This window comes from Brienomyrus brachyistius, unplaced genomic scaffold (genome assembly GCF_023856365.1).
Source record: "Brienomyrus brachyistius isolate T26 unplaced genomic scaffold, BBRACH_0.4 scaffold56, whole genome shotgun sequence".
Classification (NCBI taxonomy): Eukaryota; Metazoa; Chordata; class Actinopteri; order Osteoglossiformes; family Mormyridae; genus Brienomyrus; species Brienomyrus brachyistius.
Genome location: NW_026042331.1, coordinates 1,438,849 through 1,456,686, shown reverse-complemented (window position 1 = coordinate 1,456,686; position 17,838 = coordinate 1,438,849). Strand labels below are relative to the sequence as shown.

The following is a 17,838-nucleotide window of genomic DNA, read 5'->3' as shown; positions in this document are numbered from 1 at the left end:
GGATCATAGGGATAGTGCGGTAAATAGGGACAGTATTATTCCCTCTAGGCAGAGTAGGGCAGAGAGTAGGTGGGTTCGGTGGAATGCTAGTCCCATAAGACCTAGGATGAATGCTGAGCTAAAGCTGAAGTGTACGGGGGTCATAAGATGATTATGGACTTGAACCATAGTTTTCTGAGCCGAAATCAGAGGTATTTCTTTGTACTAATCGTCTATTCGGCCCACTCTAAGCCTCCTTGAATTCATTCATAGATTAGTCCTAGTGTAAGGAGCGTTAGGATGGCTGCGGCTCACATGAAGGTGTGTGTTGGAGCTATAAGTTGGTTTCCTCATGGGAGTGGGAGTAGTAGAGCAATTTCTAGATCAAATAAAAGGAAGAGAATGGCAACTAGAAAGAATCGTAGTGAGAATGGGAGTCGCGCTGAGCCTAATGGGTCAAATCCACATTCATATGGGGAAAGTTTTTCTGTGTCTGGGTTCATTTATGGGAGCCAGAATGAGATTATTGCTAGAACACAGGATAGCAGTGTTGCGATGATTACTGTGGCTGTGATTATGTTCATTATCTTTCCTTGGGGTTTAACCAAGACTAAATGATTGGAAGTCACTTGTACTGACATTCGTACTAGAAAGATTATTATCCTCATCAGTAGATTGAGACGTATAGGAATAGTCAGACTACGTCAACAAAATGTCAGTATCAGGCAGCTGCTTCGAATCCGAAGTGATGTTGAGATGTAAAGTGATATTTGATTTGTCGTAGAAGGCAAACGGCCAGGAAGGTGGTTCCAATAATGACGTGAAGTCCGTGGAATCCTGTGGCTACAAAGAATGTTGAGCCGTAGACGCCGTCGGCAATAGTAAAGGGAGCTTCGTAATATTCTATTGCTTGTAGGGCTGTAAAGTAACCGCCTAGGAGAATAGTTAGGGCTAAGGATTGGATGGCTTCTTTTCGGGCCCCTTCTATGAGGCTGTGGTGGGCTCAGGTTACTGTAACGCCTGAGGCTAGTAAAACTGCTGTATTTAGTAGTGGTACTTCAAATGGGTCTAGGGGGGTAATTCCTGTTGGGGGTCAGCATCCTCCTAGTTCAGGGGTGGGTGCAAGGCTTGAGTGGAAGAATGCTCAGAAGAATCCTAGTGTTGGGGAAAGCGCCCGGCGTTTCCACCCCAACTCCACATTTATGACACACACAGGTTACAGTTTTACTTGCAAGGGTACCCACACTCTCTGTAATGCAAACTACAGCAGAATGTGTTACAAAGGGTGGTTCCCCTTGACTCCTTTATTTATAGTCAGTGGGAGGCGCAAGAGTCATGCAGAATAGGGAGGTGAGAGAAAGTTCTGGTTTTGCTAAGGTGGGAATGCTATTATTAATATAATCTAAAGTATGAGGCTAGGGGAAAACAAAATAATATATATATACATATTTACATTCATTGCTGATCATACAGGAGTGATAACAAAATGATTAATAACAGTTTCTTCAACCTAACAGTCCCTCCTGTTTATCATGACAGTATGATCAAAAACATCAGTATTGTACAAGTTGCAAAAGCATTTCCAGTACAACTGTCATTTAGATCACATCATCATCATCCTAACTGTGGAGTACAGAAAACCATCAGGAGTCGTTCCTCCTGTTTATCATAGAAAAACATCTAATTCCGTTACTTCAGGTCCGAGCCCTGCACGGGTGCTTTCGGCTCAGCCGTCATTATGAATTACATGTCTTCTTCATCGCTATCGCTGGAAACAGGCTCTGTCTCCATATTCTGAGTAAGGGAGAGAAACATTGTACTGTGTGTCCGAAAAGCAGCATTAAGAGCTTGATTAATAAACATTTTCAAACATGGTATAACAGTTATAAAACAACAGAAAAACAAAATAAAAAACAAAACAAAAGGTAGGCACATTTTCATCAGTATGGACCACCATGTTCCTGTAACAAACCAGTCCAGCCAGGAGGACTGCGGTTGACTGTCCATGGTCATCACTTTTTGTAAGTCACGGAGGCGGTCGAGGGCAATTGTCATATTAGGTGAGTGCACGTTGTCAGGAATGTAAGTGCAGCACGTTTGATTCAGGAGGACACATACTCCTCCTTGTGCAGCTGTCAGTAGGTCTAATGCCATACGGTTCTGGATAACCATCTGTCTGGTTATGTCCAATTGTTCGTTTTGTTGTTGATCAATTAGTATCGAACTATTTATGAAAAGACCTAGTCTATAATTTAGAGTTTCTACTCGTAGCATGAGCTTTCCGACTCCTGCCCAGGGGAATAGGGACAGCGCAACTTTACTGCCTGTTCCCCACAGTTTATGTTCAGGGGGTACGTCTGTTCCCCACAAACTGTCATGGGGTTGTATTGATATCGAACGCTTCCTCCTGCTTCTGATGGAAACCTTACTTCCCTGTGCTATCAGGAAGGTGTGATCTGAAACAAAAATAGGAGCGCACACTCCAAACCAGTTCGGTGGTAGGACAAAGTATGCACGAGGTCCGCATAACCAAGCCACTCCGTCCACCCAATAAGTTCCATTACTGGGCCCCAAGAACGAGACAGGAGAGCCGTACATGCTGCTAACGAAGGTCGTATGACAATTCGTGGTATTGCCTCCGATCCACCTAGTACCATTATTCTGTTTGTAGCAGACTGAATGATTATATGTGGTTGGGTCTTGATATATTAGGACAGAAAAGGGGAATGATACATTGGTTTTAGTTACGTTGAAATCCACCCAAAAGTCTTGGAGACATGTGCCGTTTTGGAACCCAGGGTCATCTGGGTATATTCCTGTGGCATCTTGCACAACAGTTTTTACAGTAATATTACCTGACCCATTAGTGGTGATATTAACATAGTCTCCATCTACGGAAAATATAAGTGAAACAATACTTTGGTACCCTATACCTGCAAAAGATGCAGCACATTTGGCCTGGGACATATTCATGGGTTTTCCATATACAGTGGGTCCTTCACTATGAGTAGGCATCACAGAACAAACATAGCAATTCGTCACATTTTTTGCTGTTACAGTGTCATGTACATATCGATACCAGTAGTTCTTCATGAACGGGTGTGAGTGGTCAGCAGGCAACGGGCGCAGATGGAAGTCGTCATGGGTCCATCGCCGTAGGTGTTGCAATGGAGCTAGTGGGAGCAAGGACAACCATACAAGTCCAACAACAAGAATGACCCCTAGAGTCACCTTACCACATCCCCACCCCGTCAGAGCCATCCTAATAGAGTGCAGCTCAGTTGTTTTCTTCACCGGGTTGAGACAGCAGCACCCTATTGGTTACTGTGCCTTTGTAGCGGACTTCCACTGCTACTCTGTCGCTGAGGCCTCTGATAAGGGCTTGATGGGTTTACAGTGACTTTTGTGTATCCAGGAAGGTCGTTCTGCTATTTTCACAGCTGTTGGTGTTGTGAGGAGGACTTGATAAGGACCGTCCCACCGGGGTGTGCTCCACTCCTTCCGCAACAGGACCTTGACCAGGATCCAATCCCCTGGCTGCAAGTTATCCTGTTGATTAGAAACAGAATTTACTGGCAGACTACTGGGGCTATGTTTTTGTTGTGATGATAGCAACTTTCGCATCCAATTAGCCAATGTATTTTCTCTGTCCGCTTTCCCTATATCACTCATTTCGGTTGCTAGAGGAAACGGCCTTCCGTACACTATCTCAAAAGGTGTTAATCCTGCAGGAATGGGAGTTATTCTCATCCACAATTTTACTAGAGACAAACATTCTGGCCACGGCCTTTTTGTCTCTTCCATTGTTTTTCTGAGCCTTGTTTTAATAGTGCCGTTAGTTCTCTCCACTAAGCCTGCACTCTGAGGGTGATAAGCACAATGATTCTTAAGCGTAAAACCTAATGCTTGTGAACAAAGGGACATGGTCTGATTTACAAAATGAGTCCCATTGTCTGATCTTATAATATGAGGTATGCCATAGGTAGGGAAATAATGGCCTACCAAACATTTTGCAACAGTCATTGCATCACAGTGCTTTACAGGGTATATTTCTACCCACTTAGAAAAGGTGTCTATAATGACTAGACAGTACTTCTTCCCTTGTGACCAAGATAATTCAATAAAATCCATATGTACAACTTGAAACGGGTACTCAGCTACAGGGAACTGGCCACGTTTTGGTCTCATGTTACCCTGTGCATTATGTTTACAGCAAATTAAGCATGTTCTACAAAATTGCTTTGCATAATCAGAAAAATTTATAGCATAAAAGTATTGCTGGATAATATGTACCATCCCTCCTGTTGAGACATGAGTATTTCCATGGCTCACTAAGGCAGCTGTTTTGTATAAGTTTTTTGGTAGGATGGGCTTGTCATTCATATAGTAAACTTTCCCTTGCTGTATTGCTCCTCTCTTGATCCAACTCTGTATTTCTGTTTTAGGAGCATGAATCTGTGCATCACACAGCACATCACTATCTATGAAAAGAATGTCTGCCACTGATAAGGTGGGCTGTTTCAGGGCCGCTTCTTTGGCAGTTTTATCTGCAAAGTTGTTTCCTTTAGCTATTGTGGAAGCATCGGTTTGGTGTGCTTTACATTTGCACAGTGCAAGGCGAGTCGGTAATTGTACAACATCTAATAATCTAAGTAGTAAGTTTGTGTGAGTTAGAGACGTTCCCTGCGATGTTTTAAAACCTCTATTTTTCCACACTCTTGCATGGTGATGAACAGCTCCAAACACATATTGACTATCAGTGTATATAGTAAGTGACTTATTTTTGAATAGCTCGCATGCCCTAATTACAGCATAGAGTTCAGCCGCTTGTGCTGAACAAGCAGGTGGGAGTGCATTGGCCTCTAACACTTCAGTGGACGTAACTACAGCATACCCGACCTTATTTTTTCCCATATCATTTTTTGATGCTGATCCATCTACATAAACAACCATTGAATCTGATATTGGGGTCTGTAAAATATCTGCTCTGGGTTTTGTTTGCTCTTCCACAACTGCTTTGCACGAATGTGGCTCTCCATCTTCCGTTGTCGGAAGAAGGGTGCTAGGGTTAAGAGGACCACATCGCTGTATAGTAATGTTTGACTGTGAAAGCAGGAGTGAGACTAAGGTCAGATGTCTAGCATGTGTGAGGAACGGAAGCGGCGTCTGCAGTAAAACTAATGAAACTGAATGTGGCACCTTCAGGGTGAGTGGGTGACACAACACTAATTCTGCTGATAATTTTACTGCTTCTGCAGCAGCTGCACATGCTTGCAAACATTGTGGAAAACCAGCTGCTACTGCATCTAATCGTTTAGAATAGAATGCTAGTGGTCTTTCCTTTGTCCCGAACGGCTGTGTTAATACCGCTTTCATATAACCTTGATTAGCATCAACACATAAGGTAAATGGTTGTTGATAATCTGGTAAAGCAAGTATCACATTTGTTTGTAGCATCATTTTTAAGTTTGTGAATGCCAATTCTCCTTCATTTGTCCACTGAATTTAATCTTTTAAGGCCATGTCTTTCCCATAAATTAAGGTTTGCAGAGGTTGAACGAGTGCGGCATAATCAGGTAGCCATTCTCTGCAATAATTACAAAGTCCTAAGAAGGACATCATTTGCTGTTTAGTCTTTGGCTTTGGTGCCTCTTGTATTGCCTGTTTTCTAGTTTCTAATAATGATCGACCTTGTTGGGAGAGTTTATGTCCAAGATATATAACTTCCTCCCTGCAATATTGTAATTTTTGTTTTGATGCTTTATGTCCTGTATCATATAAATGCTGTAACACCAACAGTGTGGCTTCCTTACAATGCTGTTTTGTATCTGAAGCAATTAATATATCATCTACATACAGTAGCACTTGACTATGGGATGGTATTTTACAGGTACTCATAGAATATCTAAGGGCCATGGTATATACATGTGGACTTTCTGAAAACCCTTGAGGGAGTCTAGTATATGTGTATTTTTTTCCCTTATAGGTGAAACCAAATAAATGTTGAGAATCAGAGTGCAATGGTACTGAGAAAAATGCATTACTGAGATCAACTACTGAGAAGTAACTTTTATCAGGGGTTAATGAGTTGAGCAATAAGTGTGGGTTGGGCACGTCTGGTGCTGCGTGTTGCACTATGTTATTAACTGGTCTTAAATCCTGCACCATGCGCCATTTCCCTGTATGTCCCTTCTGGACAGGGAAGATAGGAGTATTGCAAGTGGCCTCAGGAGCCTCTCGCAATATTCCTGATGCCAACATATCCTGCACTACAGGGGCTATACCTTTCTCTGCCTCAGGTTTTAACGGGTATTGTCTAACTACCGGGCGGTGTTCTGATTTCACAATTACTTTGTATGGTGGGAACCCCTTTACTAGTCCTACATCAGTGGGGGAGGACGACCACAACCCTTCCGGGAGGCGATCTAGATCTGGACATGATCCCCCCTCCAGAACAGAAAAAATTTGTCAGGTTGGGTCCTGCAAGTGTGTGGTGAGAGTGGTTTGAACTCTCCATCCCAAAGGGAACCGCCACACATTGTGTTTTTTGTCATAGCTCCAACAGGAGCCAGGTACGGGTTGGTAGTCATTGTAACTGTGCATGGAATCTCGTAAGAACATCTCTACATCCCTCCACTGCATCTGAGGTGGTTTTGATAGAGATACGTGTGGTGTTTCCCCTCTGAACACAGCCTGTTGTTTATTAGATAAGATGACTGAGGCAGCAGAAAAGCCAGTAGTGGAGTTAACATACAAATGTTGTAAGGTAATACAAGTGTCTTGGAGGGCATGAAACGTTTTGTCATAGGCATAATCTGGTCCTGGGGTGCCTTTGTACCACATAGTGACGTGTAAGGCATCGTCAGGCATGAACTGGGTTTGTTTAGGGGACTGCTTTTCTCTAGTTTTTCGCAACAATTCTCGTGTCTGTGCAGTTCCCCCTAGGTCCAGTGACCAGTAATATTGTGGTGCTCCGGTTCCTTGCACAACATAGGCTTCCTCATTTATGATTGCCTTCATGCCAGAGTTTGTGGCAACTACACTAATGCCCATCTGTACCATAAGGTCACGGCCTAACAGATTGACAGGGCAAGAAGGGCTTATTAACACTTGTGCTTGACATTCAATCCCAGTTTCCTTATCTTTTACTGCAACTGGGTTTGTTAGCTGATGACTGTCTGTTTGGCCTCCTGCTGTTTTTATATTTATGACAGATGAGGAGTATGTGACTTCAGGAGGACTGGAGGTTAGGACAGTCCTACAGGCTCCAGTATCACACAGGCATTCGTATACTTTGCCATTTATGATTAATTTCCGACTTGGCAAAGTTCCCCACTGCCTTTCTGCTAATAGCTGACATACTGCTTGCAAATCTATTTCCTCATCCAGGAGGTCTTGTAAGGTAACCTCCGGTTCTTCCCTTAAAATGACCTCTGTTTCACCTCGGATAGTGTCGGCAACAGGGGTCTCCGAGGAGGGTCATTGGTCATTTTCGGTGGAGTTTGGATTAAATGGTCGCTTCCCTGACCTGCAGTCCCTGCTTAAATGTCCAGGTTTCCCGCATGTCCAACACTCTGTTTCCTGTGAAAACCCTCCTGTTTGTTTATTTCTAAATCTTCCTCGGCCTCTAAATCTTCCTCTTCCTCTACCTCTGAATCCCCCGCGTCCCCGAGGGATCGTTTGCACTAGCGCTACCACGTCAGAGGCGCTGAATATTGTATCTGTCTTTTGCTGTTTCTGCGCTTTCTGTGCGTGTTGGGCATATTCTAAGGCTTGTTGGACTGAGCCAGTATTCTGATGTACCCAATGTTTGTCGAGATATTTTCGCAATTCAGGCTTTAGGCCTGCGACAAAAGCTCGTTTTAATTGTTGCTGATACACTCCTCCGTCTTCCTCGTCGTGAGGAATTCCTGAATTTCCCCTGAACACCACTCGCATCCTATCCATAAAATCCTCAGGTTCCTCTCCATCTTTTTGTTTGCACTGCGCTATTCGCCCATAATCTGCGCGTCTTACGAAGGCTGTCTCTACCCTGTTTCGCAAGTCTCGTAATGCTTGTATGAGTTCCTGCGAGTCATGTGCTAAGACTTCATCATTATTGGCACCGTGTCCAGTGAAGTCGCCTGCCACACGTCCCCATTTATGGGTAAACAACTGTCTTAGGCATCGGTACATTTCCCTGCCGTTCAAATGAAAACTACTTTGTAATTCTAGGATGGCAGTCCAAAACTCGGGTACCCCTTCTTCAACCGGGGGTATTCCTTTTAAAGCCGCTGTTCTATCCTCAGCGGTCCAGGGTCTATATACTAACATAGTTTCGGGTCCTGCATTATTTGGCCCTCGATTTGGGTTTGCCACTTCTACGAGGGGACACTGCCATTCTACCTCCTCTTGTTCTGTGTTATTTTTTGGATGCCATTGTACTTTAGCTGTGGCCAAATCTTTTACAGGATATAGAGAGGGATCAGACCCTCGAGTTAACATGCGAGATGGTTCCACCCCCCCCCCTGCTTCTTGTCTATCTGTGGCTGGAACCAGCGCCGGTGCAGGCACCGGAATTTGTGGGGGCGGTGGAGGAGCTGGAGGGGCAGAAGGTCTTGCTGCCGTTTCTTCGTCTAGTGTGATTAAAGCCACCTGCAGTTTTTTCTCCTTATTTCCCTTTTTCTGTTGTCTCTTATTATCTCTTAGTTTACTCTGTTCTAACCATGCATCAGAGAAAACGTATTCCTTTTTTCTATCTTGGCCTTTTTTATTATTGGTAGTCTGTAACATCTCCAGTTTTAAGTTTCCCTGTAACTTTAATATGTCTGGAGTATGGAGTTTTCCTTCAAACCCATGTTTTTTCCTCCATCTCTGACTACTTATTTGTCCTGATCCTGGTTTATATCCTTCCATAAACTTCTCATCTCCCTCTAATTTGATTTGTTTACTCAGATTTTTTCCCATTGTTACCTTTTATTGAATACACTACAAAAAATAAAAAATCCTAAAAGCAAGTCCCTGGCATGAGACCTCAGGAGGACACCAACACGGCCTTCTACTGTTCACTATTAGAGCAGCGGTGTTAGTTTTCAGGGATGAAACCCGTCCTTTATCCTTCAGTCACCAGTATGTTGTTGCTTTTAGGGTGGATCGTGTAGGTTAATCTAAAACCTATAAAAACACATCCACATACATCAATATATATATTTCCAATAACGCCTACTTTCTCTCCCGGTTAATTTCGGCTAACCTCAACCACATGCATGTCTTGGCCACCTACTTATTTAGGTGCCGTATCTCTCACTTGGCCACCTATTCACTTAGGTGCCGTGTTTCTCACCTGTATAGTGTGCTCTCTGTTCCGTCACCGAGGTCCTTCAGACATCACCAGACGTCGAGCGCAGTTCTAACCACCGGCCTGATGACGAATTCACATCACAGGTCTTTCTTGCACCCGACTTCGAGTGGCTGTCGACAGACTTCGGTGTCGCTTCTCTCGGCGTACTGGAGACGTCTTCGGGGTTCCTCGGATCCGGCTCGAAGGACCAAATTCTATGTTGGGGAAAGCGCCCGGCGTTTCCACCCCAACTCCACATTTATGAGACACACACAGGTTACAGTTTTACTTGCAAGGGTACCCACACTCTCTGTAATGCAAACTACAGCAGAATGTGTTACAAAGGGTGGTTCCCCTTGACTCCTTTATTTATAGTCAGTGGGAGGCGCAAGAGTCATGCAGAATAGGGAGGTGAGAGAAAGTTCTGGTTTTGCTAAGGTGGGAATGCTATTATTAATATAATCTAAAGTATGAGGCTAGGGGAAAACAAAATAATATATATATACATATTTACATTCATTGCTGATCATACAGGAGTGATAACAAAATGATTAATAACAGTTTCTTCAACCTAACACCTAGGAAGAAGAATACTTCTGATGTAATAAATAGAATTATTCCGTATCGTAGGCCTTTTTGTACTGGGGGCGTGTGGTGGCCGAGGAATGTTCCTTCTCGGACGACGTCGCGTCATCATTGGTATATAGTTAGAAGTATTAGGGCAAGGCCTAGTGAGAGTAGTGTGAGAGAGTGGTAGTGGAATCAGATTGCTAGGCCGGATGTTGTTAGGAAAGCGGCGGCGGCCCCGGTTAGGGGTCAGGGGCTTGGGTCTACTATATGATATGCGTGTGCTTGGTGGGCCATTATACGGATTCTTGTAGATATAGACTCACTAACAGGACAAATACGTAAGCCTGGATTACTGCAACGGCAAGCTCTAAAATTGACAGGAGGAGTAGGAGCAGTATTGTGAGGGCGGATACGGTTGGTATAATAAAGAATATGTGGAATGCAGCGGTGCTAATAAGTTGAATGAGGAGGTGACCTGCTGTCAGGTTAGCTGTTAGTCGTACTCCTAGTGCGATTGGACGGATAAATAAGCTGATGGTTTCGATAATAATTAGAATTGGGATTAGTGGGCCTGGGGTACCAACTGGCAGGAAGTGGGCTAGCGTGTGTGTTAATTGGTGTCGTACTCCGATTAGGACTGTGGCGAGTCAGAGGGGAACTGCAAACCCTATGTTCATGGATAATTGGGTGGTTGGGGTGAATGTGTATGGTAAAATTCCTAGAAGGTTTAGGGTGATTAAGAAGATGAGGAGGGAGGCTAGTAAAAGGGCTCATTTGTGTCCGCCTTTGTTAATTGGTAGAAACAGTTGATGTGTAAACTGTCGGATGAATCATGCCTGTAGGGTTAATAGGCGGTTGTTTGAGCATCGATTTTTGGGAGTGGGGATTAAGATTCATGGTAGGGTTAGTGCTAAGGCAATTAGTGGGATGCCTAGGTAGGTGGTTAGTGAGAATTGGTCAAAGAAGCTTAGTGTCATGGTCAGGCTCATGGGGTTGAGGCATACTCTTTAGCGGTTCGGGGGGCAGGTTCGCTTAGGAAGTTGTGCTGTATGACTTTTTGTGGAATAATGGCTAGGAATACTGATCATGAAAAGATTAGGAGTAGAAATCAGGGGGCTGGGTTGAGCTGTGGCATGTCACTAGGGGTGGTCGGTAGTCACCAATCTTTAGCTTAAAAGGCTAATGCTGTTCCTTATTTAGCTTCTTAGTGAGGCGTCTTCTAGTATGGAGGTGGATCAGTCTTCGAAGTGTTTTAGGGGGACTGCTTCAACAACGATTGGTATGAAGCTGTGGTTTGCGCCACAAATTTCAGAGCATTGTCCGTAGTAAACTCCGGGCCGGGAGGCGATAAATGTGGCCTGGTTTAGTCGTCCTGGTACCGCATCTATTTTTACTCCTAATGCTGGAACAGCTCAGGAGTGGAGGACATCTTCAGCTGTAATTAGGACTCGAATTGGTGATTCGGTTGGGACTACTATTCGATGGTCTACTTCTAGTAGTCGGAATTGACCAGGGGTGAGGTCTTGTGTTGGGATTATATATGAATCAAAGGCCAGGTCTTTGTAGTCAGTGTATTCGTAGCTTCAGTATCATTGATGACCAATTGCTTTGACTGTTAGATGTGGATTATTAATTTCGTCCATTAGGTAGAGGATTCGTAGAGATGGGAGAGCGATGAGAATTAGGATTACTGCTGGGAGAACTGTTCATACGATTTCGATTTCTTGAGAGTCATGGGCGTGTTTGTTAGTTAGTTTTGTTGATACTACGGCTACGATAATATAAAGAACGAAGCTGCTGATAAGATAAATTACTATAAGTGCGTGGTCGTGGAAGTGAATGAGTTCTTCCATAACTGGGGATGCTGCGTCTTGGAGTCCTAATTGTGAGGGGTGGGCCATTAGATAAGGCACGCAGGAGTTTAACCTACAATTCCACCTTGACAAGGTGGTGTAGTGGCTATTATACTAGTGTCTTATAAGTTATGTAAGAAAGTGGCAGAATGGTTTTGCGGCTGGCTTGAAACCAGTATACGGGGGTTCGATTCCTTCCTTTCTCGATGTCCGGTCTGTACTTGTACAAAGGCTGGCTCTTCAAATGTGTGGTATGGTGGTGGGCAGCCATGTAGTCATTCGGCGTTTGTTGTAGTTAGGTCTACCGATAGGACTTCTCGTTTGGCGGCAAATGCTTCTCAGAGAATGAATAGGAATATAATTACGGCTACTAGGGAAATTAAAGATCCAACTGATGATACAGTGTTTCATAGTGTATAGGCATCTGGGTAGTCGGAGTATCGCCGTGGCATACCTGCTAGGCCTAGGAAGTGTTGTGGGAAGAATGTGAGGTTTACTCCTACGAATATTACGGCGAAATGGATTTTAGTTCATGTGCCGTGTAGTGTATATCCAGAGAATAGAGGGAATCAGTGTACAAATCCTCCTATGATTGCGAATACGGCTCCTATTGATAGGACGTAGTGGAAGTGTGCAACTACGTAGTAGGTGTCGTGTAGTACAATGTCTAGAGAGGAGTTGGCTAGAATGATGCCTGTTAGGCCTCCAACTGTAAATAGGAAGATGAAGCCTAGGGCCCATAGGAATGGGGCTTCTCATTTAATTGAGCCTCCATATAAGGTGGCTAATCAGCTGAATACTTTTACACCAGTTGGAATTGCAATAATTATGGTTGCTGATGTGAAGTAGGCTCGGGTATCAACGTCCATACCTACTGTAAACATGTGATGGGCTCATACGATAAACCCGAGGAGGCCGATTGCTATTATTGCTCAAACCATTCCTATATATCCAAATGGTTCTTTTTTCCCTGCATAGTAGGCGACGATATGGGAGATTATTCCGAACCCTGGGAGAATTAGGATATATACTTCAGGGTGGCCGAAGAATCAGAACAGGTGTTGATAGAGGATTGGGTCTCCACCGCCGGCCGGGTCGAAGAATGTGGTGTTGAGGTTTCGGTCTGTAAGCAGTATTGTAATTCCTGCGGCTAGTACTGGTAGTGATAGCAGTAGCAGAACGGTAGTTACTAATAGGGCCCAGATAAAGAGAGGGGTTTGGTATTGTGAGATTGCTGGGGGTTTCATGTTAATAATTGTGGTAATAAAGTTGATTGACCTGAGAATAGAAGAAACTCCGGCCAGATGAAGGGAGAAGATGGCCAAGTCTACGGAAGCTCCGGCATGGGCTAGGTTGCCGGCTAGGGGTGGGTATACGGTTCATCCTGTCCCAACCCCGGCTTCAACTCCGGAGGAAGCTAGTAGAAGAAGGAAAGATGGAGGTAAAAGTCAGAAGCTTATATTATTTATTCGGGGGAATGCCATGTCGGGAGCGCCGAGCATAAGGGGGATTAGTCAGTTACCAAACCCACCGATTATAATTGGTATTACCATAAAGAAAATCATTACGAAGGCGTGTGCTGTGACGATAACATTATAAATCTGGTCATCACCAAGTAGTGCTCCGGGTTGGTTTAGTTCTGCTCGGATAAGAAGGCTCAGTGCAGTGCCCACTATTCCGGCTCAAGCACCAAATACTAGATATAGGGTGCCGATGTCTTTGTGATTGGTTGAGAAAAATCAGCGAGTGATTGCCACGGGTAGGATGGCTGAAGGTTTAAGCGGTGGATTGTAGCTCCATGTATAGAGGTTTAAGTCCTCTTCCTGTCAAGCTTTGTGGTGTATGACACGTCAGATTGCAAATCTGAAGATGCAGGCTAACTGCCTGCCGGGGCTTCCTCCCGCCTCGTTCCCGTGGCGGCGGGAGGAAGGGTAGATGAAAGCTCGTTGGTTTGAGCGCTTAGCTGTTAACTAAGAGATTGTAGGATCAAGGCCTTCTCATCTAGTAAGGCCTTAGCTTAATTAAAGTGTCTGAGTTGCATTTAGAAGATGTGGGATAAAGTCCTGCAGGTCTTATCAGGGACTAAGAGATTTTAACTCCTGCTTAAAGCTTTGAAGGCTTTTGGTCTGATTATCCTAAGTCTCTAGGCTACTATAGCCAGGATGGCGGGGGTGATGGGAAGGAGGGTTAGGGAAGCAATTAGGGTAATTGCTGTTGTTAGGGTTGTTTGGGTTGATTTGAAACGTCATGGGGTTGTTGCGTTGTTGGTGTTTGGTGAAATTGTTAGGGTTATTGCGTAACATAGGCGTAGGTAGAAGAATAGGCTAAGTAGGGCACTTATTGCTATAATTGTTGCGGTGAGTGGGAGGTCTTGTTTAGTTAGTTCTTGTAAAATTAATCATTTTGGCATGAATCCTGTGAGAGGGGGGAGGCCTCCTAGGGAGAGCAGGCTTATTATGGCTAATGCTGTTAGGGCGGGGGTTTTGGTTCATGTTGTGGCTAGTGTGTTGATTTTAGTGGCGGATATAATTTTAGCTGTTAGGAATACTGCTGATGTTATTAAGATATATATTGTTAGGTTTAGGAGGGTTAGGCTTGGTATAAAGTGTAGAATAATAATTATTCAGCCTAGGTGAGCGATTGATGAGTATGCTAGGATTTTTCGTAGTTGTGTTTGGTTTAGGCCGCCTCAGCCTCCAACTAGGGCTGAAGTAATGCCGAGTGCGGTGAGGAGTGTTGGATTGGTGTTTGGTGCGATTTGGTAGATTAGGGCAAATGGGGCTAGTTTTTGTCAGGTGGATAAAATAAGTCCTGTGGTTAGATTTAGGCCTTGTAGTACTTCTGGAAGTCAGAAGTGTGCTGGGGCGAGTCCAATTTTTAGGGAGAGGGCAAGTATGATTGTGGTGGTTGAGATTGGGTGGGAGATTTGTGTAATGTTTCATTGTCCAGATATTCATGCGTCTGTTGTGCTGGCAAATAGGATTATTGCGGCAGCTGTTGCTTGAGTGAGGAAGTATTTTGTAGCGGCTTCTACGGCTCGAGGGTGATGTTGTTGAGTTATTAGTGGAATAATTGCTAGTGTATTAATTTCTAGTCCTATTCAGGCCAGGAGTCAATGGGAGCTGGCGAATGTTAAAGTGGTACCAATTCCTAGGCTTGAGATGAGGATAGTGAGTACGTATGGGTTCATTAGCAAAGGAGGGGGTTTAACCCACATTCTCGGGGTATGGGCCCGAAAGCTTGTTTAGCTGACTTTACTAGGAAGTGGTGTATTGGAAGCACGAAGAGTTTTGATCTCTTAGGGAGGGGTTCAAATCCCCTCTTTCTAAGGAAGTGAGGGGACTTGAACCCCTATTATCCACTCTATCAAAGTGGCCCTTGGGCTTTCGGGCACACTTCCGTTTATGTTTGTGGGGGGATGCCTGCTATGGATAGGGGGAGTGCTAGGTGTCATAGGATGAGGGCTAGGGTTATTGGTAGGAAGTTTTTTCATACTAGATGCATAAGCTGGTCGTATCGGAATCGGGGGTAGGAGGCACGGACTCATAGGAATAGTGTGGAGAGTAGTTTTTTATTATTATAATTTATTATAAGGTTGGTTATGGTTAGTTCTGGTAGGAGGGTTGTGTGCGGCTCCTAGGAAAAGGATGGTGGAGAGTGTATTTATTAGTAGGATGTTGGCGTATTCGGCTAGGAAGAATAGGGCGAATGGGCCTCCTGCATATTCTACGTTAAAGCCGGAGACTAGTTCTGACTCTCCCTCTGTGAGGTCAAATGGGGCTCGGTTGGTTTCTGCTAATGTTGAGATATATCATATAGCTGCTAGAGGTCAGCTGGGTGCGAGTAGTCAGATTGGTTCTTGCGTTACGTTGAATGTGTGTAGTGTGAAGCCTCCTACAAAGATGATTGTGGAGAGGATGATGAGGCCTAGGCTTACTTCGTATGAGATGGTTTGGGCAACTGCACGTAGGGTCCCGATTAAGGCGTATTTTGAGTTTGAGGCTCAGCCTGATCCTAGGATGGAATATACTGCTAGGCTGGATAGGGCTAGGATAAATAAAACTCCTAGGTTTAGGTCGGTGATTGGATATGGAATTGGTATTGGAATTCACAGGGTTTTTGCTAGGGTGAGTGCTAGTATTGGTGTGGCTAGAAATAGAATTGGTGAGGATGCGTAGGGTCGTACGGGTTCTTTAATGAAGAGTTTAACCCCGTCGGCGACAGGTTGTAGTAGGCCGTATGGTCCTACAATGTTTGGCCCTTTTCGTAGTTGTATATATCCTAGTACTTTTCGTTCTAGTAGGGTTAGGAAGGCTACTGCTAGTAATACTGGAATGATGCATAGAAGTGGGTTGATGATTAATGGTAGTCATTCGTTCATTTTGTTCAAGAGCTGAGGAGAGGAGTTGAACCTCTGGGGGAAAGGGCTTAGGTCTTTTGCAATTACCAGGCTCTGCCACCTCAGCTAGCCCTTGTCTTGGGCTGTGATTTATATTTCCCTTTAATAATTTAGTTGTTTTCATTGAGTAGGGACGGGGCGTGTTTTGAACATTGGCCCCCTCCTTCCGGTCCTTTCGTACTAGGAAGGGGAAATGCATAGATAGAAACCGACCTGGATTGCTCCGGTCTGAACTCAGATCACGTAGGACTTTAATCGTTGAACAAACGAACCCTTGGTAGAATTTTCGCCACCAGGATGTCCTGATCCAACATTGAGGTCGTAAACCCTTTCGGCGATATGGGCTCTGGGAAAGGATTGCGCTGTTATCCCTGGGGTAACTTGGTTCGTTGATCAGGCTTGTGTCTGGATCATTATTGGTCAGAGTATTCTGTTGCTTAGAGTAGTGGCTCTTGGCTCTTAGGGATCAGTTATCTGGTCCCCTAATTCCTCTTGGGGGCTTTTTTGTCCCCCATGGTCGCCCCAACCGAAGACAGTTCAACCATGGTTCGTTATGCTTGTTTGGCTTTTTGTTGCTGTTGGGCAGAGAGCTTCTAGGCACGGTTGGTTGATTAGTCTTAAGCTCCACAGGGTCTTCTCGTCTTATGTTGTTATGCCCGCTTCTGCACGGGCAGATCAATTTCACAGACTTGAAGTAGGAGACAGGAGGGCCCTCGTGACACCTTTCATACGGGTCTTCATTTAAAAGACAAGTGATTACGCTACCTTAGCACGGTTAAAATACCGCGGCCGTTAAACTTATCGTCACTGGGCAGGCTGGACCTCTTATTTATGGGTTGCAAGAGGCCATGTTTTTGGTAAACAGGCGGGGCCCGTGGTTGCCGAGTTCCTTCTTTCTTCATTTAGTCTTTCCCTATGTTGGCACTCCTGTGTTGGGTTAACGATTGTAAGTTGCAGGTTCTTCTTGGTTGTTGTTTGGTCTGCTAGGCCCTCTTTGGTTGGGCTCTTTATTTGTCAGTGGTGTGTCCGATCTGACTTACACGTGTGCCGGGAGGGAGGCGTGCTCCCTTGTTACTGATTCTAGCATTGTTGCTTCTATGTAAACATAGAATAGCTTAGTATAATTGGGGGAGTTGGAGTTTGTATCAGGATAATTGGTTTATTGTTTCTGCCCGAGCTTCGCACGGGAGCGGGGTCCGCCGGCAATGGCGGCTGCACGGGAGCGGGGTCCGCCGGCAATGGCGGCTGCACGGGAGCGGAGTCCGCAGCCCTCTGGAGCTGGAGGAGCTGCCGAACCCCCTCTGCCATTTTCTCCAGATCCCCCCGGTCGGAGGCGGGAGTAAACGCGGCAAAGTCTTTCTGGAGCCGCGTTATAATGTCCTCTGCCTCTGGACTCACTGGAGTGCCCAGTCCCTCCCAGATCCTCCAGAATAGCCCCTGGAGGGCGAAGAACTGGGAGATGCAGTCGGCCGTCTTCCCTGGTTGAGGCGCGGACGGCGCCTCCGGGGTGGCTGCTGCAGGGGGGATGAGCAGTGGGTCCGGGTATTCGAAGGACTCCTCCTTGCTCTTCTGGCGCCTGGTGGCAGCGGGAGGTGGCGCGATGTCTGCAAAAACAGACAGCGAAAACACCGGCTCCCGCTCCAGGTAAGGGAAGAGGAAGGGCTCTTCCTCCTCGTCCTCACTCGAGGGCCAGAACATCGAGACTGGGCAGGTACCTC

General features: G+C 45.1%; 4 pseudogenes; all 4 read right to left on the bottom strand.

Moving 5' to 3' along the window:
* Positions 1–634: 634 nt before the first annotated feature.
* LOC125724484 (cytochrome c oxidase subunit 2-like) lies at positions 635–11,780 on the bottom strand (annotated as a pseudogene).
* A 50-nt stretch (positions 11,781–11,830) lies between these two features.
* Positions 11,831–13,970, bottom strand: LOC125724497 (cytochrome c oxidase subunit 1-like; annotated as a pseudogene).
* LOC125724496 (NADH-ubiquinone oxidoreductase chain 2-like) lies at positions 11,844–14,938 on the bottom strand (annotated as a pseudogene).
* On the bottom strand, positions 11,844–16,117 carry LOC125724479 (NADH-ubiquinone oxidoreductase chain 1-like; annotated as a pseudogene).
* Positions 16,118–17,838: the final 1,721 nt, after the last annotated feature.